This window comes from Erpetoichthys calabaricus, chromosome 2, assembly GCF_900747795.2.
Source record: "Erpetoichthys calabaricus chromosome 2, fErpCal1.3, whole genome shotgun sequence".
NCBI lineage: Eukaryota > Metazoa > Chordata > Cladistia > Polypteriformes > Polypteridae > Erpetoichthys > Erpetoichthys calabaricus.
Window position 1 is genome coordinate 317,638,924 of NC_041395.2, and position 26,179 is coordinate 317,665,102.

At 40.5% G+C, this 26,179-nt stretch overlaps 1 protein-coding gene across 4 annotated transcripts in view; it reads left to right on the forward strand.

The window, feature by feature from the left end:
• Positions 1–26,179, forward strand: part of mypn (myopalladin) — a 364,168-nt gene that overhangs the window by 101,852 nt on the left and 236,137 nt on the right. Inside the window, exon 1 of one of the 4 annotated variants that reach the window (XM_051923397.1) lies at positions 15,905–16,021. The exons of the other annotated variants lie outside the window; for them this stretch is intronic. The gene's annotated coding sequence lies outside the window, so the exon portion shown is untranslated. Of the gene's footprint in view, positions 1–15,904; positions 16,022–26,179 lie in introns of those variants that run through there. 4 annotated transcript variants of the gene reach the window in all.

The window sequence follows — 26,179 nt, forward strand, 5'->3', positions numbered from 1 at the left end:
GCTTGACAAAGCAGCCACAAGTAAGCCCAGCAAGGAAGGGAGCAATGTGAAGGTAGTCTTTCAGCGTTGTTTGAGGAGAGGCCGTATCCTCTAGGGGTGCGAACAGCCCCCGTACTCACAATATATTTGAGGAGTTTTATTTAATACGTAATAAGCACTCTGGTTGGGTAGCTTCCCAGCCATCTGCCAATAGCGTCCCTTGTATGAAATCAACTGGGCAAACCAACTAAGGAAGCATGTACCAGAAATTTAAAGACCCATTGTCCACTGAAACCCACGAACCAGCGAAAAATCTGCGATATATATTTAAATATGCTTACATATAAAATCTGCGATAGAGTGAAGCCACGAAAGTCAAAGCACGATATAGCGAGGGATTACTGTATATGTTAGTGCCTAGCGCTAACTCTAAATGGATGAAAACCTAATAAATGTAATGGATGAAGCATGTGGGCCGGCATCCTGGCTAAAATGGGGTAAGGTTCCACACCTGGATGAGAGGACATCCCTTCCGTAGCAAGAAAGAGGAGTTAAGAATCATCCTACCTTGGCCAGGAGACAAGCAAAGCGGAAGTGGGCATGTGGGCCACCCAGTTAGGACAGGTTCAGGTTCCTCATCTGGCTGGCAGGCCAATTTAATGGAGGAAATGGGAGAGTTAACCTGCTTGGGGACCATTTTGCTGCCCCAATACGCTAGATGGCAGCATTTCGGGGCTAAGATTTACATATGGACTCCCGCAGATCATGCTGGGTTGTGCAGTTGGCAGGATCATCCTTGCCTTCTTTTTCTTGCTTCTGAAGGGTTGGCCACCAATCCAGTTAAGGAACTTTAGCCTACCCAGGCTAGGATGATTGTCCATGAGTGCCCTCCGTAACGTCAGATACAATAAGCAAGTGCTGCCAGGCAAACCTTTTAACTAATGTGTTGTTCCTGCCAAATATTTTTGAGCAGTATATTTTGCCAATCATATAAGAAAATGAAATACTAATGCCAATCATATATAGATATTAGTGTCTAGTATAAAAAAAACTAAATTTTCCCCTTTGGACAAATAAAATACTGTATGTATGTATGTATGTATGTATGTATGTATGTATGTATGTATGTATGTATCTATCTATCTATCTATCTATCTATCTATCTATCTATCTATCTATCTATCTATCTATCTATCTATCTATCTATCTATCTATCTATCTATCTATCTATCTATCATGTGTTAATTAACCAGTACCAAGAAGACATTGAAGGCAACTTATAAACAGGTCATATTGCCAAATAAATAGAGAAATTAAAGCAAAGAACCAACTGGATATAGCAATCAATATCTAGTGTTAACAGGGGGGTTAGTACGAAATGCCAACTTGATCCTGATCCCAGTATGCAGTGCTAAGCAGGCATGGAAACCACTGTGTATTGCCAGTTAAATGTTTTGAATAGTTTATAGTGCTACCCAAATTATAAAACCTTTTGCCAAGTGGGTGTCAGAGGAGTTAGTTAAAGCAGACATGAACCTGTTCAAAATGACAGACATGGAAGTATCAACCAAATGTAATAAAATCAGTGCCTGTGTTAACTAGCCAAGAAAACTAACTGAAAATGTTAGCTGGACCAGGAGCCAGTGCCTAATGCTAATCAGATATGGAAACCAATGTGAACTAAACAGTGTATGTACACTGTTAAAAATAATCATTCTTTAATGGTACTATATGGTTCTTTACTGGGTTGTGTGGTTCCTTGTAAAACTATTGACTAAGCACCATTTCATTCTGGGAAGGGCTCTTTGCATATGAAGTCAGTTCGGTGTGCTTTGAAAAACTTCCTAATATGAAGAAAACAATGAAATCTTTCATTTATTGTAGACTGCAGGACTCTGATATAGTAAAAATATCTGAACTTAGGGTTACTGGATGTCCTAAAATCATGAGCCATTGGTATTTCATAAATCTGTTACCATCTATTCATCGTTATTTATGCTATGGAGCCTGTTACAGATCTAAATAAATCAAAGTTCTTCTTGGAACCTTCCCATGGATGGGTCTTTTTGGAACCAAAATTGTTCCCTATAGCATCAATCTGAAGAACCTCTCTATCAAGAGTGTAGGCGATCAAATAAAACAAATACTGAGTGCCCACCATCAGGTGGTATTAATTAGACATGGTACTTAGTAGAAAATGCTAATCACAACCAGGAATTTGTACTTAATGAAAATTACAATTGAAAACCAATATCTAGTGCCTGTCAGATATGGAACTCTAATGGATATTGAATATGTGGCTCAATACTATCCAGACAAAGAAACCATAAGCTTGTGCTAATCACACATAGGAACCAATGCCTATTACTACACATACATAGGAATTAGCAGAAAAGCTGAAGAGACCCAGGAACCAGTGTCCCACCTCAGTCTCAGAAATGGGAATTAGAGCATTATGTCAGTAGAATTGGATACCGAAACGCAGAATCATATGGATACTACAATCTGTGGTGAAAAGAACACATTGCAAAGAAAATTAGGCCAAGACACCAATGCTTACCAGAAAAATCACCAAATATTTGAACCAGCATGCAATGTGAACCAGAAGCTGAAATCAGAATGCAAGAAACAGACTTCATAGCTCACTCCTCCTGCTATTCAGTAATTTCAGTTTTAAGTCCCTTGTGTCCCATTTTTGCACTTTCTGTGTCTTTATGGATTATTTTTGTATCCTTTAAAAACTGTTTTGACAGGGACGTCACCTTTCTGTCATGTTGTCATTTGTTTTTTCTTGCAACCTCTTGTATCTTTTGTTCCTTACAAGTGGGCACGACCATGTTGTATATGCCAGTGATACCCATTGCTAGTCATGTGATCAAACACCACCGTTACAGGTTTGATCATTTTATTTTACCAATTTAAGATGGTGGTGCAGCAAAGACTTTACTAATGTATAGGAGGCATTAAAAAGAAAGAAAACTTGTTGATATTTGGTGTTAGTGATGGCTAAGGATGAACAATTATTGATAGGAACTATGTCTTGATTCTAGTCTATGTCATTTGGTTTCTCATTTTGCCATTTAATTCCCTGTTCTTTTTTTCACTATCCAGACTTTTTGCCTCTATCTGTATTGCCATTTGGCATTTTTCTTACCATTAGTTGGAGCTTAAAGCCACTTCCAAGAAGACTTTAGACTTAGGCCTCTTCCATATTTGTTTCTTTGACTTTGGTTTGAGTTTCCTGGTATTTCAGATCTTTTCCTCCATCTCTGCATTGTACCGATTCTTTCAATTTATTTGAGATAATAGCACTTGAGACTTACTAGCTGGATATTGTATTTGTTTTCTGTAGCGATTCTCTCACAAGGCTGTGACTAACTGTTTTGTGATGGTCAGAGATTTATTTGGCAGTAAAGTGCTAGTTTTGTGATAATCAATTATGATTGTTGCTTTTGATGGTATGTTCAAGTATTAATTTGGCTGGTAGGATTTTTGTTCATTGATATTGTGCTGTGACACTGTACAGAAAAGTATTATAACTCTTCTGATATCCGTCTTTTGATTATCCAAGTTGTACTGATACGTGGGATACTAATTAACATACAAATGGATAGATGTAAGGTTGGTTTAATAATTTGTTTTATGACACTACAAGGTGCCTAGAAAGAAAGAGAGGACAAGGAAGCAGGAGTAAAGTGAATGCCCACTACAGCAAACAGGGAAGAAGACTTCAACCAAAACCAAATGGAGAAGACAAATCAAAGTAGTAAGACACACAGATCTCTAAATCGGAATACATACAGGAACACTCCCAAGGCTTTTTCTTTAAATTATCTACAAGGTTGGGCCATGTTTCCTTCACAACTGAGATCTTTTATACTGTCATGGAATGATGAGGGTATTTGCAATTTTCAGGCTAGCACCTCTAGTAACTGAGCCACAAGATGGTGTCACTGTAAAATATAAATAACAATGTTAAATAATAAACTTAACACAGCCTCCTTGGCAAATATAAAGCATGCCATTATGTTCTCCTTGTTAAAATAAACATTGCCATCTACAGAAAATATCAGATGACTTGTTCATCATTGGCTGCATTAATAATGGAGATGAGTCAGAGTAGAGAAAAGTTGTGGAGGACTTCATTTTTTTTCAGGGACAACAAATTGCAACTCAACATCAACACGACAAAGAGCTGCTGGTGGACTTTTGGTGTGCCAAGGGGCCTGTAAAACCAGTCACCATCCAGGGGGAGGAAGTGGAAGTGGTGCAGAGCTACAAGTACCTGGATGTCCATATGAATAGTAAACTGGACTGGTCTGACAACACAGTGGTGCTGCACAAGAAGGACCAGAGCAGACTAGAATTGATAAGGAGACTTAGGTCTTGTGATTTGTGCAGCAAACTACTGGAAATGTTCTACCAGTCCATAGTAGCCAGTGTGGCGTTCTAGGCTGTGGTCTCTTGGGGAAGCAACCTGAGCTCAAAACGAAGCACAGTGCCTGAACAAACATTTCAGAAAAGCCTGCATCATCACAGGACAAACCCAGGACAGACTGGAAGCTGTTGTGTAAAAGAGGATGGAGGCAAAATTGCATGCCATCATGCAGAATCCCTTCCATCCCCTCCAGGAGGCCGCAGGCTCTTTCCTTCATGGTGTGCTAAGAAGCTCCTCTGGGGGTTCTTTTCTGCCCACTTGTATCAGGCTATTCAATGTTTCCTCCCAATGTAATTATTAAGTTAATTTTGAAATATCCACACAATATACATTCATTTATTGATTGATTTATTTATTTATTTATCTATTTTTCTTTATTTGCTTTTTGATTGATTGATTGATTGATTGATTGATTGGTTGTATTATTTTTCCTGTGAGTCTGTAATGTGAATTTCCCCTTGGGATTAATAAAGTATCTATCTATCTATCTATCTATCTATCTATCTATCTATCTATCTATCTATCTATCTATCTATCTATCTATCTATCTATCTATCTATCTATCTATCTATCTATCTATCTATCTATCTATCTATCTATTTTTGTTTTTTATGTTTCTGCTGCTCTATGTATCTGAATTTTCCCCTGGGATCAATAAAGGTTAGCTAATCTAATCTAGTAAAATTTATTCTTCCCAGGAAAAATGTAATTCCCATTGAACTCATGGCACATTAATTTAACAAAACCTCATCTAATGCTTTCTGGGGCCACTTATAAGATATTAATTCCTAGCACTATGACCAGCTTCTTAAAGAACTTTTTATAAGTTAACCTAGGCTTTGAATGATTTAATAGAAGCAACAAGACTGAGTTTCCTACCCCTCATCCTTTACCTACCACAGAGATACTACTATAAACTCATACCACTGATAATGGAATCTAGAGAAATTGCTTTAGTAACAAATACAACTTTAGATAACCTGAAACAAGATGGAAATGGAACCTTGACAACAGATTTTCATATACCTGTTCAATCTATGCCACTCAAGATTTAATTTAGTTTAAAGTACTACATTTAATGCAACCCTAATGACTGACAACAATCTATTATGTGTGAGAAATGCCTTCAAGCAACGCTATGCTTTAGCCACAATGGCCTGACCCTCGACTTATGGTCTATTGGATTACTGTCTTTACTTGTCTGTCTAACACCTTTGGATTTACTGTATATTGTCATCCTCAAACAGACGGAATGTCATTATTCTGCAAGCATTTCATTGTGGTAATGCGGTATATAGCACATTTTTATACAATATGTGTAGCTCAAAATGCTCTAAAAGATCCATCCATCCATCCATTTTCCAACCCGCTGAATCCAAACACAGGCTCACGGGGGTCTGCTGGAGCCAATCCCAGCCAACACAGGGCACAAGGCAGGAAACAATCCTGGGCAGGGTGCCAACCCACCGCAGGCTCTACAAGATGTACAAGGAAAAAGTGAATTTGCAAAGAAACTAAATGTATAAATATAAACTGCTAAAAAAATCAGAGGAACACTTTGAAAACACATCAGATCTCAATGGGAAAAACAAACCTTGCTGGATATCTCTACTGATATGGACTGATATGGTAATGTGTTAGGAATGAAAGGTAGCCACATTGTTTGATGGAAATTTAAATTATTAACCTACAGAGGGCTGAATTCAAAGACACCCTGAAAATCAAATGATGTGGCAGGCAGGCTAGTCCATTTTACCGAAATGTCATTGCAGCAACTCAAAATTGTACTCAGTGGTTTGTATAGCCCCCACTTGCTTGTATGCATGCCTGACAACGTCGGGGGGGCATGCTTCTAATGAGACAACGGATGGTGTCCTGGGGGATCTCCTCCTAGATCTGGACCAGGGCATCACTGAGCTCCTGGGACAGTCTGAGTTGCAACCTGGAGGTGTCAGATGAACTGAAACATAATGTCACACCCAGAGGTGTTCTATTGGATTGAGGTCAGGCGAGCGTGGGGGCCAGTCAGTGGTGTCAATTCTTTCATCCTCTAGGAACTGCCTGCATACTCTCGCCACATGAGGCTGGGCATTGTCATGCATCAGGAGGAACCCAGGACCCACAGCACCATCATAGGGTTTGACAGTGGGTCCAAGGATTTAATCCTGATACCTAATGGCAGTCAAGGTGCCGTTGTCAGGCCTGTAGAGGTCCCTGTGCCTCCCCAGACTATCACTGACCCACCACCAAACCGCTCATGCTGAACGATGTTACAGGCAGCACAGTGTTCTCTGTATATATTGTGAATGGTGACCTGGTTGGAGAATGTTGTCTTACCCGATCAGGAGGCCATAATGGATGGACAGTGTAATGGAAGAAGCAACACAGCCATGATGGGTAATGATTCCTAACCCAGTTGTGGTAGCTGGGGCGTAGATGGATGGACTGGGACAGTTTATTTCAAAACATGGGAGTTGGAAATGCTTCTCTGGTAAGCAACAAATTTAGATACCTGCAGGGTCCATGGGTACCACCATAAGACGGTACTGAAAGAAGCTTTCCCTATTTTTAGGGAGCTTCCACCTGAAACCAGAAGTACTCCTGGATCATGTATAAAAGGAGTCACCTCACATCCATTCTGACAGACAGAGTTGGGAGGCATTGGACAAAGCAAACCTAAAGGAGTGGAAGGAGAGGAAGAAGGAGAGGAAGGAAGAGGAAGAACACGGGATTATGCTTAAAATTAACCTACCTGAAAGTATTTGTTAAAATAAATTATTAATTGAACTCAGGACTTGTGGTGGTGCAGCTGTGTTCACGTGCTCTCAGACTATTCTGAGCTCCAAGTTGTAACATTTCACCTTCCTCCTTCAGTACGTTCATGTGGCCTTCTGGTCAGACTACTTGGAAAAATGCGAGATCGCTGTTGGTTTCTTAATCGGTCTGCCAAAAAAGCAATTAAAGATTTTTTTTGTGGAAATAACAAGCAAAATAAATGTACTTCATAAGTATTGCTTCACTCCAAATGCATTTTGACCAAAAAACGGCATGTTTGAACATTAGAACATTAGAACAATTTAGACATGAACAGGCCATTCAGCCTAACAATGCTCGCCTGTGCTACCCACTTAATTCTTAATTCTTCACTAAAAATCAAGACACTACAATAGACTATAGTGAAAGGAAAGCATTACGTAACAACTTTGTTTTGTCTGAATTGTCTGAGCTGTAATTCCGAGTCTGTTGAGCAATCACGTGGTATTTCTGACTTGACAACTTTAATGTCTGTCTGAGAGCGTGTGAATGCAGCATCATTTTTGACACATTCTATGTAGAATACTTAAATACATCATATTTGAAAAGCCTGTTGGAATGATTGTTTACAAACTATTAGCTGTCTGATCTGATTTTAGAAAAATCAGTTTGAAGACAGACATGGCAGCACCAACTCATTATCAACTGCATGTGGTACAGTATGACTGCAATTTATGCAGCTGCACCACATGCACTTCAGAACACGTAATCCACCTGAAGCTCAGCCAAATTTGGTGAATTGATGAGGCCAGCAGGGGGCACTTACTCTGCGGTCGGTGTGTGGATCCCAATGCCCCAGTGCATTGATGGGGAAACCATTCTGTAAAATGGCACCATCCCTTGGGTGATACATAAAACTGAGTTCCTGACTCTCTGTGGTCATAAAATATCCCAAGGCATCCTTTGTAAGGAGGAGCGGGGTTCCCAACGTCCAGGCTAAATTGCACACCATGGCCTGGTCATTCTGGACCCCTAATCATAACCTAGCCCATAACTGTCTAACTATCACTCACTCCTTCACCACCTGAAAGCTTATGTGTGGTGAGCGTACTGTCATAAAATGGCTGCCGTCGCATCATCCAGGTGGATGCTGCACATTGGCGGTGGCTGAAGTGGCTCCTCACTCTCTATAGAAAGTGCTTTGAATAGTGAGAAAAACTCCATATAAATGTACTGTATTCTTCTTCTTCTACTCTTCATCTGCACTCAAAGACTCAAAGTGGAACATGAGTTCCCAGCATTTGGGATTTCATCACTTCACAGGACTCAACTATGTCATTGTGAATGGAGAAATAAACCAGACAACTCCTTCACATGCATGCTGTGTGACAATAAGTGCCTAAGCAGTCAAGTTTCTTAACATTTAACAAAGATGAGAAATGAAGGCTAAACTTTTTCTTGAGCTGCCCAAACAGATAGCAAATCCAGGAAGCCATAGCCGTCTGCTCTCCCCGAAGTGACAATTAAGATTGTCAGATTAAAGCGACAATGGCTGCCTGTGGAGCACAAATTTTAATGCCTTTGATGATTGGCTAATAATGGTGATACAATATAGAAGCATTCATGGGTTCTACTCCCTTATTTTGAATATCGCATTTTGAGTCCCAGTTTCTCAGAGTACACTTGATACAAAGAAACTGTAAGCCCACAACAAATTATATATCCACGTTTTTCCATCTCAGTTAATATTATCCAGTAACTTTTAAATGATGTTCCAACATATTGTTGTCTGGTTAAATGTCTGCAATGCCAAACGCTGAATGCATAGACTTACCACCTTTAAGTAGCATTGTAGCACGAGCCACAAAGGAGATAGTTTGTTCGTTACTGATATCAAGAAAATCATTTCTTTTGTTGCCATTTAATTTGGCTGTAAAATCAACATAATCACTTACTTTTAAAGCAAATCAGAGCTAGCTGTAAACTGTAATCATCCACAGTTTGAAATTAAAATGTTCATCAAAGAAAATGATGATGTACAGGTGGGAGACAGAGTGCAAGAAAAATGGACATTAACATCAATGAGGCTAACCTTACCAGCTTCACAGTGAAAGATATCACTGAATTATAGAGCTATTGTTCCCCAAGGTCACTACGAGTCCAAAATATCACTTCTTTCCAAAGCATTTCTCACTCCTTTAAGCACATGTAATGCAATGTATAGTTCCTGAGGGTATTACAGTGGGCTAAAAATCAAGTCACGGTTCCCAACTCTTAATCAATCAATCTGACAATGATTATACAACCTGTCATAAACCTGGAAGTTCCTTTTCATATTTTTTCCAACATCTATCAAGTAATGTTTTCCTTCATTTGTCACTTTAATAACAGTGAATTACTGAGATGGGTCCAGCTGCCGACCTCCGCAGCTCCGCGATTCAGTAGCTCCACTGGAGAGCCAATTGGATTGCAGATTTTTGTCACCTGGTTTACTTGACTTGAATCAGATAACCCTCACCCAACCCTAATCTTTTTTTCTGATTTTGGACTGGACCTCCTGCTTTGTGCAGAGTATACTGTATATATACCAGTAATGGCGCACTTCACGATAACGTGCAGTGAATACACTTGACTTAAGCATTCACAGTATTCATCCTCTTTCTCTGTATGTTTAGCATTTGTTTGCTCAGAGGTTGATGTGCTTGCTGCTTCCTGAGCAGCTCTTCTTTACTCCACCCTAGCGGCCCGCTGCTTCTCTTCTTTCGTCTGCATTTTTTCGCGTTAAAACTGATTAAGTTAGTTTTTGTGTTGCAATTACTTAGTACGTTTTCTTTAATTGTTCACTTAATCTGGCACTTAAGTCTTCAATCTGCCTCAAGAATGATTAGCGAAGGTGGTAGGGAATGAGAACGGCACACATACGCATGCGCCACACGGTTGATTCTACAATATATATTGTGTACTAAATTTCAAGTCAATATGTGAAACGGTTTGTGAGCTACAGGTGATTTAAAATTCTGGACAGACAAACGAACAGCCATGGTAGTGTATTATAGAAGAAGATATATAAATATATCTACTCTCTCTATATAAAATCCTAAGCCTAAAAGTGCAACGATTTTGTGCAACAATTTTATGTGATGTTTTTTGGGCTTATTTTAAAACCTACATATATATGTTTAGTATAATTATTTTCAGAATTTATCGAACGTTAATGAAATGTTGTTAGATTTTCAGATTCTTATTCCGTTTTTAAATTATAAACTAAAATATCAAGAAAGTCTTGGTTTTTAATATCAAGAAAGTCGTGGTTTTATTTTTGATCGAGTAAACTTTCTTTCAGAGGAACAAACTATTAAAAAAAAAAGATCTATTCATAACACTAATGGTTGTATTTATGTGATTTAGTTAGCTGAAGGTCAAGTTACGATGACCCATTGCATACCACTTTAGTTTTCATGTGATTTTTCCTGTTATTAAATGAATCATTTTTTAAAAAAAAGTTTTTTTTTTATCTATAAGAATGTCAGTTAAAACGAATGGATCGTTTATTTAGTCTCTTGTAAATACTCATCGAGAATAGTGGACCTCAGTTTAATGGGAATACTCCAATCGATAAGAAAGTAAATATTTTATTCTCATTTCATGATTTTTACTGGGTGGCGCAGTGGGTAGCGCTGCTGCCTCGCAGTTAGGAGACCTGGGTTCACTTCCCGGGTCCTCCCTGCGTGGAGTTTGCATGTTCTCCCCGTGTCTGCGTGGGTTTCCCCCGGGCGCTCCGATTTCCTCCCACAGTCCAAAGACATGCAGGTTAGGTGGATTGGCGATTCTGAATTGGCCCTAGTGTGTGCTTGGTGTGTGGGTGTGTTTGTGTGTGTCTTGCGGTGGGTTGGCACCCTGCCCGGGATTGGTTCCTGCCTTGTGCCCTGTGTTGGCTGGGATTGGCTCCAGCTGACCCCCGTAACCCTGTGTTCGGATTCAGCGGGTTGGAAAATGGATGGATGGATGGATAAATAATGATGACTTTTTCTTTTACATACTTATAGAATTTTGTGATTTTGACTCTAATAAATAATAATATTTCTTTTGTACATTTAGAGATTTTACAAATATTATGGCCGTAACTGGGGATTGGGCGCCAAAGGCACCAGGGGAGCTTGGCCCCCTAGTATACCATATAATAAAACACTAAAGTCTTTATGTACCATCCATCACAGCTATCTGACTGGTCAGTTTGGCTTTGGTTAAGCAGTAAAAGAGGAAGTGTTAGTGTGAGACACATGAGGAGAAGTAATGGCGGGCGTTGACAGAGTCGCCTTCAAAGACACAAAATATACAACTGAACAGGATTCAAGAAAGACACCTTGAAAATAATGACAGAGTCTGAGAAGCAGGCTTTACAGGAACGTGTTGAAGAGATGTTCAAACACACATGAATACCGAGGAAAGGGGCTCAAGATACACGTAGGGTGATAGATGGCAAACTATGCATTCTATTACCTGTCTTTGAGGTAAATTTAAAGGTGATTTTAATTAGAATATGACAAATTTCTTAAAAAAAAGTTTTATCCTTATCCTTGTCAAGAAAGGTGGCTGTCAAAGTGAATGGTGATGAGTATTATCAAAGTTGGCATGGAAGTTATGTTGCCTGCTTGATCTTTCTCAGTGAAACGGTCCATTCAATCTCACTCCTCTCCATGGTTGAGCACAACGCCAGACTCAGATGTCATAGTGATACAGCACATTCAAAATACAAAACCTTAAAGGACACATTGCCTCCTGTTCACTCACACTCCCAGGACGTGTGGTACATGATAGCTTTTTGCTGTAAAAATTTCAAACTGCCTGGAAAAGGTTATCAGTCATGAAGGTCTGTAGCAAAACACTGACATTTTTTTAAACAGCAGTGATCAACACCATCCCAAGACATTTCATAAATCCTATGCTTAAATATAATTAGAACATGCCTAATTAAGATGACCAGTGGATGGACAAGAAATTTTCACTCATCCATTGCCCATTACATGAAGCTATCAATCATTAGCAAGTACAAGGAAGTCGGATTCACACTGTCGTTGTCAGTTTATAACGTCAGAGAATAGAATATGCTGATAAGACCAATTTTCTTATTTTTAGAACAATATTTAATATTTTATTAGCACTTTTAATTTTGTAAACCCTTCTTCTATATGTTTTGCCCATTTTTACATTTTTTCTCTAACCCCTAGCAGCCAGACAGGCACACAGGTACACAGACACTTGTCTGTTTATTAAGGTTTATACTTCATGACAAAATACTCTCAGGTATAAATGGGACCAAGTTAAATAGTGAACTACTGGCGTGACCATCATCATCAAGTTCTTCCATGTGAACCCTGAATAACATGAGGACTGATTGTGGGGTCATTTCTGTTAGGTAGAATGCCTGGAGGGGGCTGGGTGGTCTCGTGGTCTCAGAACCCCTGCACATTTTATTTTATTCTCCAGCCATCTGGATTTTTTATTTGTTTTTTCTGTCCTCCCTGGCCATCAGACCTTATGTTAATTAGTGTTCCCTAATTTTATTTTGTCTTTTTTATCTTTCTTCATTATGTAAAGCACATTGAGCTACATCATTTGTATGAAAATGTGCTAAATGTTGTTATTGTTGTTGTCTTTGTCATTTACATGTTATTGTCAATTGGCAGCCGGTTTAGAAAACAATAAGCAATGAAAAATAGAGAATGAAGCTTGTTTTAGATTAAAAGATGCAATTAAGGGTGGGAAATTTTAACAAGCAACTTAATGAAAATGAAGCACGCAGATGTTGCTTGAGCTGTAAGTGGGGAAAGCAGTGTGGTGTAGTGGTTAAGGCTTTAAAATTCAAATGTTTAGGTGGTGAGTTCAAATCCTGCCACTGACTCTGCTTGAGCAAGTCACTTCACCTGCTTGTGCTCCAATTGGTAAAAGAAAAGAAATAAAACCAATTATATCTCAAATGTTGTAAATATGTTAATAGTAATAACCACTGCAGCATCTGGTTTACAGTGCATCCGGAAAGTATTCACAGCGCATCACATTTTCCACATTTTGTTATGTTACAGCCTTATTCCAAAATGGATTAAATTCATTTTTTTTCCTCAGAATTCTACACACAACACCCCATAATGACAACATGAAAAAAGTTTACTTGAGGTTTTTGCAAATTTATTAAAAATAAAAAAATTGAGAAAGCACATGTACATAAGTATTCACAGCCTTTGCCATGAAGCTCAGAATTGAGCTCAGGTGCATCCTGTTTCCCCTGATCATCCTTGAGATGTTTCTGTAGCTTAATTGGAGTCCACCTGTGGTAAATTCAGTTGATTGGACATGATTTGGAAAGGCACACACCTGTCTATATAAGGTCCCACAATTGACAGTTCATGTCAGAGCACAAACCAAGCATGAAGTCAAAGGAATTGTCTGTAGACCTCCGAGACAGGATTGTCTCGAGGCACAAATCTGGGGAAGGTTACAGAAACATTTCTGCTGCTTTGAAGGTCCCAATGAGCACAGTTACCTCCATCATCCGTACGTGGAAGAAGTTCGAAACCACCAGGACTCTTCCTAGAGCTGGCCAGCCATCTAAACTGAGCGATCGGGGGAGAAGGGCCTTAGTCAGGGAGGTGACCAAGAACCCGATGGTCACTCTGTCAGAATTCCAGAGGTCCTCTGTGGAGAGAGGAGAACCTTCCAGAAGGACAACCATCTCTGCAGCAATCCACCAATCAGGCCTGTATGGTTGAGTGGCCAGACGGAAGCCACTCTTTAGTAAAAGGCACATGGCAGCCCACCTGGAGTTTGCCAAAAGGCACCTGAAGGACTCTCAGACCATGAGAAAGAAAATTCTCTGGTGTGATGAGACAAAGATAGAGCTCTTTGGTGTGAATGCCAGGCGTCACATTTGGAGGAAACCTGGCACCATCCCTACAGTGAAGCATGGTGGTGGCAGTATCATGCTGTGGGGATGTTTTTCAGCGGCAGGAACTGGGAGACTAGTCAGGATAAAGGGAAAGATGACTGCAGCAATGTACAGAGACATCCTGGATGAAAATCTGCTCCAGAGCACTCTTGACTTCAGACTGGGGCGACGGTTCATCTTTCAGCAGGACAACGACCCTAAGCACACAGCCAAGATATCAAAGGAGTGGCTTCAGGACAACTCTGTGAATGTCCTTGAGTGGCCCAGACAGAGCCCAGAGTTGAATCCAATTGAACATCTCTGGAGAGATCTTAAAATGGCTGTGCACCGACACTTCCCATCCAACCTGATGGAGCTTGAGAGGTGCTGCAAAGAGGAATGGGCGAAACTGGCCAAGGATAGGTGTGCCAAGCTTGTGGCATCATACTCAAAAAGACTTGAGGCTGTAATTGCTGCCAAAGGTGCATCGACAAAGTATTGAGCAAAGGCTGTGAATACTTATGTACATGGGATTTATCAGTTTTTTTATTTTTAATAAATTTGCAAAAATCTCAGGTAAACTTTTTTCACGTTGTCATTATGGGGTGTTGTGTGTAGAATTCTGAGGAAAAAAATGAATTTAATCCATTTTGGAATAAGGCTGTAACATAACAAAATGTGGAAAAAGTGATGCGCTGTTAATACTGTCCGGATGCACTGTATGTTTGGCAATCTGAGGCATTAGGTGTTTCTTTTCTGAGAATGTTATCCAAATGTTTTTTGACCTGCAGCAGAACAGAAATTATTGAAAACTGGCAGCTTCTTAAGGAAAAACAAAACTGTGACATAGGCTGAGGAATCTTAAAAACCAAGTATATTAAAATCCATGCATCAATGTATGCCCCATTGATTAGGAGCAATAATCGTCTAGTTGTGAAGAATGTGGCCGGAATAAAAATCTTCACTGTGGGCTTCCAGGAATTGAATTTCAGGTGCTTCGGTTGAGGCTTTGGACTTCAAACCTCAAGACTGCTGGTTTGATCCTTCTTCTTGGTGGATGCACCTATCACCTTAATTAGGCATGTTCTAATTATATTTAAGCTTAGGATTTATGAAATGTCTTGGGATGGTGTTGATCATTGCTGTTTAAAAAAATGTCAGTGTTTTGCTACAGACCTTCATGACTGATAACCGTTTCCAGGCAGTTTGAAATTTTTACAGCAAAAAGCTATCATGTACCAGTTAATGGAATGCCCAGCCACTTTTATAACATGCATTCTGGTCCTTCATTATTAATCACTTAGCAACCATTTGTTTGATTTGTTTTTATTGTGTATAGCATGGCAATGCAGCAGATAGTGTTGCCTCCTCATTGCATTTGGCCCAAAGGTTAAGGGGCTTTCTTGGTATCCTCTAGGGACTCCGATTTCCTCCACCATTCCAAATATATGCAGCCCAGTCAAGTGGTGTTTATAAGTGTCTCCCATCTGGCTGTACTGAAATGTGGCCTGCCACTAATATCCTATATTGCACAGTTTACTGCCAAATTAGGTTCCAGTTTTCAATGTTTGTTAAATTTGACCAAATCCATTGCTATAGTAAATTGTCTTTGATGTAAGGGACAAATATACTTTACACCTTAATTGGATTAAGACACATTTTAAAAAATAAAGCCACACACAAATATCATTTTGTCATTGTGTACATAGGTCAGGGCTGATTCAAGTTTTGAGCTGCTTACAACACCAGAATAGGAATCTCTCCCAAGTGCTGTCTTGTGATCGTCACTGAGAGGCTGAAGAGCCATACAAAGCACAGGGAGAAGGAGCTGCTCAGTGTCTGAGAGGACTGGGTGGACAACTGACACAATAAGGAAAGCTTCAGGGAGGCTGGAACCATTCGGAAAACCTTCAGTGTTTTAATTACTTGTGGTAATTATTCATTTATTACTTTGAATTTGACTTTTTTATTTGATGCAGACAAACAGATTTCTTATTAGGTTCGGTAAAATTTATTTGTTATTTTAGTAGCACCTTAAATTCTGTCAATTAAAAAGATTAATGAAGGATTTGGAAGTCTTTACAAGCAGTTCTCGGTGGTGGTCTTGGGCAGTGTTGCTTCTGGTGTCTGCTCTTGCTCTGTCAGATCGCAAACGCAAACATTTGAACTTTGACAAATTTTAAAAGAACAGATGTGCTTTCCACAGAGTTGTAAGTGCTGCAGCCTCACAGATTCAAATTCCTGAGTTTAATTCCCAAGTGTCTGCTCGTTTACTTTATGGAATTCTTCCCTTGTCTGCAGTATGTGCGTTTTTCCTCCATGTATTCCACTTTTCCTCCTGCTATAAAGGATGTGCAGGTTTGGTTAACTGGTGTTCCCAGATCGGCCTGGAATGAGTTTAGGTAGTGCTTCAGATAGCCCCTGTGATTGTTGTGGCACCCTGTCCAGGGTTGATACCTGCCTTGCTCTCAGTTCTGCCAGGATAAATTTGTACCCTAAATTGGGTGGGTTTTTTTGCAAAGATGCAGAATAGATCTGGGCAAGCAGCTAAAATTTACACACCACATCACTCTGGCCAGACATGGGCATCATTTCACAGTTGATAGTGCCCTGGGATGAATGCAAGAAAGAAAGTCCAGGGGCCCGAGGAGAAGTCCTGGATTAGTGTTTGGTGGACTGTCTGTAAGCCAGTCAAGGTGGGTTCTTAGAGCATCATAAGGCATTTGCTTTGCAGGGTTTTATCTCGACTGGGGATAATGGGAACTGCAAGGAGGAGGGCTACAAGAAAAGTGACTGAAGCCATGGAGAAAGCCACTAGGTGGCTATCGATCAAGAAGTGATCCTTGGGAGGCTGTTGTTAGGATGTGAGGCAGCACGTGATCAACCCTGGCTGGGTCACCTGGGTGAGGGTGCATGCATGTTGATAGACCCGAAAAACCTGAAGACCCCAGGACCTTCACCAATGATACATTCTAGTGCATATAGAAGTTGTATCTTAGAAGATGAACTAAAGTACTTCTCTGGAAATTTCAGGCCTAATAATTTTTTCATTTCTTGTTAAGTATTATTTAAATCTTCCTACAGTGCAAAGCTACCTTATTACAATGTCGTACGCTTCAGTCCATTCAACAAACATCTTTGGGTTGAACCATGGACACTAAAAGAAATCTCAAATCAGTAGTGATGTGCTTTTATGAGAAACCAGCCACACTACCTGTCAAAGACAGGTAATAGAATAATTTAAAAATATTTACCAACTCTTGCCCTACATGTCCTTTCAGCGTCTTTCCTTAGTTTTCACATGGGTCTAAATGTCTCTACAACAGCACTCTCCCTCTCAAATGTGTTCTCATAAAGCATCCTTCTCAAACTCTGACATTATTTTCAAGGTGCCTTTCTCATGTACTGTCCAGCTTTATTCTTTCCATCTTCGAAGGCGGCTCTCTCGCACTTCCTCTATCATCATGTCACCAAAAGCCAAAATGACCAATCACACCAAAGGCAAACAGACCAATCAGATTGCCCCGAGAAACTGGACATCCATCTATCCATTATCCAACCCGTTATATCCTAACTACAGGGTCACGGGTGCCTGCCCACCGCAGGGCACACACACACACACACCAAGCACACACTAGGGACAATTTAGAATCGCCAATGCACCTAACCTGCATGTCTTTGGACTGTGGGAGGAAACCGGAGCGCCCGGAGGAAACCCACGCAGACATGGGGAGAACATGCAAACTCCATGCCGGGAGGACCCGGGAAGCAAACCCAGGTCTCCTAATAGCGAGGCAGCAGCGCTACCACTACGCCACCATGCCGCCCAGTGGACACACAGACGTCATGTTTTTTTACATAGCAGACAGTAGTAGAAGAAATAGTAGCATTGTCATATGTACAGGGTACAGTGAAATTCTTACTTGTTAGCACTCTCGGCCACGATAAAGTTTTTATGGAACAGAAAACACAAATCAGCTTATCGGACTTTCAAATATGCTCCTAGATCATTAAACCTTGTAGAAAAATCTTTATAAAAAAATAATTGAATGTAATTAGGAGAAAATATGAAAAAGGGGCTTACAAAACTAATTCTAACATTTAAAGAAAGGTTCATTATGGGGAACAGGTGATGGATAACTCTCAAAAATAAGAAAATGGCTGCAGTAGGCAGAAGTTGGTACATGAAGAAGTAGGACCTAACACTGCAGTGTTAAAAAAAAGGTCTTAGGCAGGCAGTGTGGTGTAGTGGTTAAGGCTTTGGACTTCAAATCCTGAGCTTGTGGGTTCAAATCCTGCTACTGACATTGTGTGGCCCTGAGCAGGTCCCCTCACCTGTATGCACTCTAATTGGAAAACCAAAAGAAATGTAACCAATTGTATCATAAATGTTGTAAGTCACCTTGGGTAAAGGTGTTAACCGAATGTGTAAAATGTAAAAAAAAAAACATATTTCAAAATCAGCAAACATGAGGTCAAAAACATCAAGCAGTAGAGAAGTACTAAGAAACACACCACAGCTCGGATTTCCAGGGATCCTAGACACAGTTAATATCCAGGTTCAAGCACCGATTAAACACTTTCTCAATGGGACTTTGCAAAAGTCTACCATTATCAAGAAAAGGTGCTTAGGGTAAACCAATGAAGCGTTTCACCAGGCATTGCAACTGACAAACAAATATACAGTCCTAGAATGAACACTGAATGAGTGGTTAAGTCTTCTGTCCATCTTATTTTTTATATTTGTGTCTTTTCACTGATAAAGATAACAATTCCTTTCTTGGATGCAAGCAATTTCCATAAACTATTATCAGTGCCAGTCGGAGGCCATTTGGAGTCCTAGGTGGGGTTGAAGGATGTTACCCCTCATAGTCTTTAGCAGGCAGTCAGTATTATTAGAATTTGATGATCTGTGAATCCTGGAAAGGGAATCTCCCCCCACACACCCCCTCAATATCACAGACAGTGACCTTTTGTGTATATCCAGAGGATTATAAGGAACATACACCTCTTGGTGTTCAGAACGTGCACACTTTTACTTTAGTATCATCAGAGTCCAACAACCCATTCTCCCTCCGGTGTCCGCTCTTTTGTGTACATACTGTGGACATTATTGTCATACTTCAACAACCCTTAAGGGAGTGGGGTTCTCCTTGCTGCCTGGAGCGCATGCCCATTAACTTTCATAAATGGAACTCCTTAGATGATGGTGCCTTAGACAGCCACCTATGTTCCTAATTGATTGACCTGCTCTAATTATTATAACTTTGTCCTATTTCAATCAATTAGTAATGAATTTTGATATGGAGGATGTTTGGTTAGGGCGGCATGGTGGCGCAGTGGGTAGCGCTGCTGCCTCGCAGTTGGGAGATCTGTGGATCTGGGTTCACTTCCTGGGTCCTCCCTGTGTGGAGTTTGCATGTTCTCCCCATGTCTGCGTGGGTTTCCTCCGGGTGCTCCGGTTTCCTCCCACAGTCCAAAGACATGCAGGTTAGGTGGATTGGCGATTCTTAATTGGCCCTAGTGTGTGCTTGGTGTGTAGGTGTGTTTGTGTGTGTCCTGCTGTGGGTTGGCACCCTGCCCGGGATTGGTTCCCTGCCTTGTGCCCTGTGTTGGCTGGGATTGGCTCCAGCAGACCCCCGTGACCCTGTGTTCGGATTCAGCGGGTTGGAAAATGGATGGATGGATGGATGGATGTTTGGTTACCAGCGCTAGTTTATATGTTTTTGCTGATTTTCTTCAGGTGTTCTGATTTCCTCCCACGTTCCTATCATGATACTTATTTCTTTACTGCTGTGATTAATTTTACATAAATATTTTGTTCTTTCTGGTAGTTATTTCATTTTATCATTATAATGATGACTGTACTTCCATTTTAGTATGTTTTTTCATCCCAAACCATGTCCATATTCTAATCTGTTGATCTTCTTATAATTGTTCCTGCCCTCACTCAAGAACAAGATAGCAGGCTCTTTGAACTCCTCCACTTTGGAAAGCCATCCAAAGAGTGCAAGATACTTTTTTTCCAGGAGAAATTTTATTTCTTCTCCTAAACTCTTGAATGTGCCAGAGAGGAGTCAGATGAGGTCAAGAAAGATAACAGCATTTGCAAAGTTTAGAAGCATGACCCTCAGGTCCTCAAATTAGTTATGCTCCAAGCCTTAGCGTTACTTTAAACTCTACCTATGAAAATAACGAATGAAACGTAAAGTAATTAAGTCCTTTACCCACTTAATTTTAAACCCACCAAAAATTCACAAAAAGCTCCTGTTCTACAAATGTACGGACCAAACTGCACTCAGCAAAGGACACTAAATGCCATATCCTTGTAGCACCATTCATAATCTACCACTTCTCTGGCACATATCTGGCAAAATGAAGGGTTGACTCTAATGAGGAGCCATTTGTTTTGACAGGCATGTATAGGACAGATCCAGATTTGGTAGACCCAGCAATGGAAACTCGGGAAGAGACACTGTGGAAGTCCGTGATATAAGAAATGATTGTACTCAAAGTAGGATTTTAAACTTTTTAAAACCTCAAGTGGGTTGGAATCAGGGAACTGAAATCCCTTGGTATTCAGATTTCAGCTCTTCAGCTTTTATTTGACCATTTGGCTACTGTAGGCCTGAGCAATTTTAATACCATCAGTACAAAAATGCTTTTCTACAAGATTAATGAGATCACTCAGAATGAATTTTTATGTATTGTTTTTTACTGCACCTGAATCAAACCAGGATGTAAGAAAGACAGCAAAACCAAGAAAAATGGTTTGGGGCTTCCAGCCCAATGCTTGAAAAAAAGGGTAAATGTTGCGTATACTCTGAGTTATCTTAACAGACTGAGTCCACAACTGAACGAACAATTGCAGACAGTATGGCGGATTTACAGAGAGTAGGCAGGAAGGGGTGTGCTTTGAGGGTTGGAGCCAGAAGTGAGGTCAGATGGGATTTCCTTCTGTGGGTCTGCAGAGGAAGGTGAAAATGTGTTCATGTGTATCGCCAACACCTGGTCCGGCAAATTGGTAAATTTAGTCAAGCCCATCGACTGCCGTGTGTGACACAGAGCATCTACCCCAGTCCATAACAGTTCTGCAGAGGCCATAGACATTTTTTGAGGTGTATCACACATTTTTGATATACTGTATATTATAAACATAAATCCATCCATCCATCCATTTTCCAACCTGCTGAATCCGAACACAGGGTCACGGGGGTCTGCTGGAGCCAGTCGAGGCCAACACAGGGCACAAGGCAGGGAACTAATCCCGGGCAGGGTGCCAACCCACCGCAGGACACACACACACACACACACACACACCAAGCACACACTACGGCCAATTTAGAATCACCAATCCACCTAACCTGCATGTCTTTGGAATGTGGGAGGAAACCGGAGCGCCCGGAGGAAACCCACGCAGACACGGGGAGAACATGCAAACTCCACACAGGGAGGACCCGGGAAGTGAACCCGGGTCTCCTAACTGCGAGGCAGCAGAGCTACCACTGCGCCACCGTGCCGCCTAAACATAGATCAGCTGACAAAATAATACTTTGTACACCATTGATAATATTCTTTGCAGCACTTGCCCATTATAATGCGTTAATTTAAAAATGATTTACTATTTGTTATTTTTTTCTCCTTCTTATGTTGATGACTTCATCATGCCACCATTTTAGTTTTTGTTTGCTATGGAGCCATGCATCACATGTGATATCACGGTGGCCCTCTCTATAAGAGCAAGACCCTTGTACAATCCTTGTCTAAACTTTGAGAAAGACTTTTCCGTTTAGGTTGTGAAATTTGGTTTCTCTCGCAGTTTTTGTTTTTACTTTAACCTTTGGCTACTCAGAACTTGTCTAGTTTTTTTGTTTTTGTTACTAATTTCTAGTACTTTTTGTAATTGCCTCCTGCTCTCCTCAGACTGTGTTCCTGTTTTACCCCCCTAAACAGTACAAATGATGATAATGACCCAATGAACCAGGATTCTTCACTCATGGTCCTGAAGGGCTGCAGTGAGTGCAGGTTTTCACTCCAACTTGTTTCCTAATTGCTTGTTAGTGCTTCCATCCATCCATCCATCCATCCATCCATCCATCCATCCATCCATCCATCCATCCATCCATCCATCCATCCTCCAACCTGCTATATCCTAACACAGGGTCACAAGGGATCCAATCCAAGCCAGCGCAGGGCGCAAGGCAGGAACAAATCCCGGGCAGGGCTCCCCCCCCCCCCACACACCCACACACCAAGCACACACTAGGGACAATTTAGAATCGCCAATGCACCTAACCTGCATGTCTTTGGACTGTGGGAGGAAACCGGAGCACCCGGAGGAAACCCATGCAGACACGGGGAGAACATGCAAACTCCACGCAGGGAGGACCCAGGAAGCGAACCCAGGTCTCCTTACTACAATGTAGCAGTGCTACCACTGCACCACCGTGCTGCCCTGCTTTCATTCATCCAAGACAAATTTTAATTACATTGTCGACTTTCTTTCCTTTACTGTGAACATTATCCTTGCGTTTTTGTGGACCAGAACTGATCTGCACTTTATGATCCACTCCTTCTTTCACTTGTTTATTTCTAAGCATTTTATTACCATAGATACTTCATTATGCACATTTACCACTGTAAATGGACCAATTTATCTGGAGAGCTGGTGGCTCCTTTATCATTTACATCTCATTACACTGGTCAACAAGCATTTTGCTACTGGGAGTCTTTCACCTGTACTTTAACAGGTTTCACTTGCTGACTCCAAATCTGAAAACTGTTTTCGTCCAGCACGTCCTGTTTTTTAGTTATGATGTTCCAGCTCTTGGACAACTAGGGTGACTGGACAGTAAAAGTGGATAACCATTTTGATAAATCCCAGTAATTCCACTAGGGATGCCATTAAGATAAAAGAATTCGCCACATGTTACTAACAGCTGTGAGCTGTTTACCTTGTCATTATTAATTTTATTTAAAAATTATTTTTAATTAGCAGAAAAAATATTTGTTACTGATTACCAGGTCTTATATGACTCTAAAGCATAATGACACAACTCAGACATGACGGTGCAGTAGGTCGAGGTTTTACTGTTAAACATAACATTGCATTTCAGGACATTTTGTTCGTTAGATTCACCATTACTTTGAAAATTTTGTCAAGACAATGGACAGAAACGGCGAAGCTTTACAGCGTTTAAGAAATAAGTTTGGTCTCGAGAAAAGTGAAGCCAAAATTAAGGAAGGTGTTTTTGTTGTTTCTGAAATCCGTGAACTGATGCTTGACGATGAGTTCAAAAGGAAACTGAAGCCCACTGAATCAGCAGCATGGGAAGCATTCATGCGGATTGTCCAGAATTTACTTGGCAGTCACAGAGCAGAGAATAATGCTGAGCTTGTGGAGAACCTGCTGAAAGTACATTAGCTTACAGGAACCAGAATGTCAGTAAAGATGCATTTTTTACATTCTCATCTCGATGTTTTTCCACCAAATCTGAGCGATGTCAGAGATGAGCACAGGGAAAGATTTCATCAAGATATAAAGGTGATGGAAAACTGATATCGGGGAAAATTCACTCCGAGTTTGATGGGCGACTACTGTTGGTTCTTGCAAAGAGAGACGGATGTGCAGTACAAGCGCAAAAGCGAGTGCCTCCAACATTTTTGGACACACTGACCTCACTTTTATATTGAGGTAAATTGACATAAATATGCTGTAATGTGTCTCTGGTATCGTCTTCTGATTTGTTTTCAGAATAAACACATCAAAACATCTTTGGTGGGACATAGTCCAAACTCCAGATATTATATTGATATTCAAAAGTGTCAAAACGTCAATGATGTGTATCTCAAAAACCTGACGTGCTAGCTTAATTCCGATTTCATACATATGTATATGAAATAAGTGTAAAAAACTTAATAAAGAGCTGCTCTGAAGTTTCCAGGAGCAAACAAAAAATATTTTTTTGTAGACCAGTGTTATTAAGGGTTCTGAATCATAACAAATTAGTTAACTAAATTTAGGCCCAAAAACATATTGCTTTAGCAGCAAGTAGAGTGGTTCTAATTGCAAGAAACCACTGCAGCCCTCCAGGACTGTGAGTGAAAATCCCTGCTATAAACCAATAAAGGAAATCTGCTTCACTTTAGTAATATTTCTATATTAAAGTGCATTTTAGGTGTAATCTATCTATCTATCTATCTATCTATCTATCTATCTATCTATCTATCTATCTATCTATCTATCTATCTATCTATCTATCTATCTAATAATATGCATGTGGAACACAGTAAGCCCATTGTAACAATCCCTGATTAAAATTCCAACTTTATCCTTAAATTGACATTTACAGTCGCAAGGACAGAGTTTTATTTTGCATCTCTAATCAAAGTATTATCATTTTTGCTCTTTTGTCCACACTTGCCCCTACATATAGTATAAGTAACTGTATTGTTACATGTATAGAGTACAGTAAAATTGTTACTTTCATGTTCGATCAACATGCTCCACTTTTGGTCTTCACAACAAGTGTTATGTTATGTTTTTTAAGGTTTTGTTACATAAGAGTAATACACCACAATATATAAATACATTACAAACAGTACCGGTACTCTCATGCGAGTTTAAAAAGCTAGGTTTTTTTCAGACTTGATTTAAAAGTGACCAAAGTTGGTGCTGACCTCCTATAAATAAGGAAGACTAAAAGACCAAAGCTTATGGGCAGCTACTGCAAAGGCACGGCTCCCTCTAAGACTAAGTCTGGAACTCAGCACCACCTGAAATTTACGTATCACGAGGGAGAGTAAAGGTGTAAGACATCAGTAAGGTAAGAGGGGGTTAAATCATTCAGATACTTAAAAAACAAACGATAAAATTTGAAACTCAGTCCTGTCGTGAACAGGAAGCCAGTGGAGAGAAGCTATAACAGGTGAGATGTGATTCTCTTTTCGTGTGCCTGTTAGAAGCTAGTTGAAAATGAGAAAGAAGTACAGAGCTTTTCTATTAAAATACAGTTAATAACGATAAGTTGTATAGATTTAGGATCATTGGTCACTCAAAACTGGACAATGTTAATGACTGTGAGTGTGTCATGACACAAACTAGTGTCCCGTTTTGTATTGGTTTCTGCTTTGTTCCCAGTACTTCAAGGGTTGGCTTCACCTCCTTATCTCTTCATTGGAATATGTGAGATCAGATAATAAAAGAATGGTTGAAACAGTGAATGTAAACCATGTCTGATATCACTAGGGGCACATAGTGGGATACTGATATCACCATTTGCCCTCAAGGCTTGGTTTCCTTACCACAACATCACATAGCCGTTCTCGTAGATGGACAGCTGACCATAAAGAAGGTGATCTGAACAGCTCACTTCATTTTTGATTAAACCAGTCTACCTATTATATGACAGTAGCATAGTCAGCATTACAAAGAAATGTAATAAAATGGACAGGGTGTGGACCACCGGGGCACATACAGCAACCCTAACCTGACATAGACAGGCAGAGACACGAGTTCCAGCACACGGCACACTTTATTTCAGTGGTAGAGCACTGTTTCTTTGCTCCCACAGCACATAACAACAAAGCACAGCACAGTCAGTCCTTTCTTTCTTTGTCCTCTTCTTCTTCTTTCTTTTTCTCTGCTGCCTCCACTCCACTCCCAGCAAGGTTTGTCCTCCACCTTCCGACTCTGGCTCTTCAAATGGAGTGAGGTGGCTCTTTTTATTCTGTTCCTGGGAGTGCTCTGGGTGCCTCATTAGTATTACCTGGAATGACTCCCAGGTGTGGTGGAAATCCACTGAAGGGCAACACAGCTCCCCCTGGCAGCCCACACTGAACCCAACAGGGCTGTACCAGACTCCAACTGCAGGAATCCGTGGTGTCACAGCCACCCAGGAGGGCTGCCCTCTAGTGGCTCAGGGGAGGTAGTGCCTCAGAGATGCTCTCTTCCCTGGTCCTTCCATCCTGCTGGTGTCCCGGTCGGGTAATGGCCAAGGTTGCCCATCACAAGGGACACAATTAAGCAACATGTGAGGCCGGAGATAAGAGTTGTGCCTGGCTGTCCTACTAACTTCACTTACTTT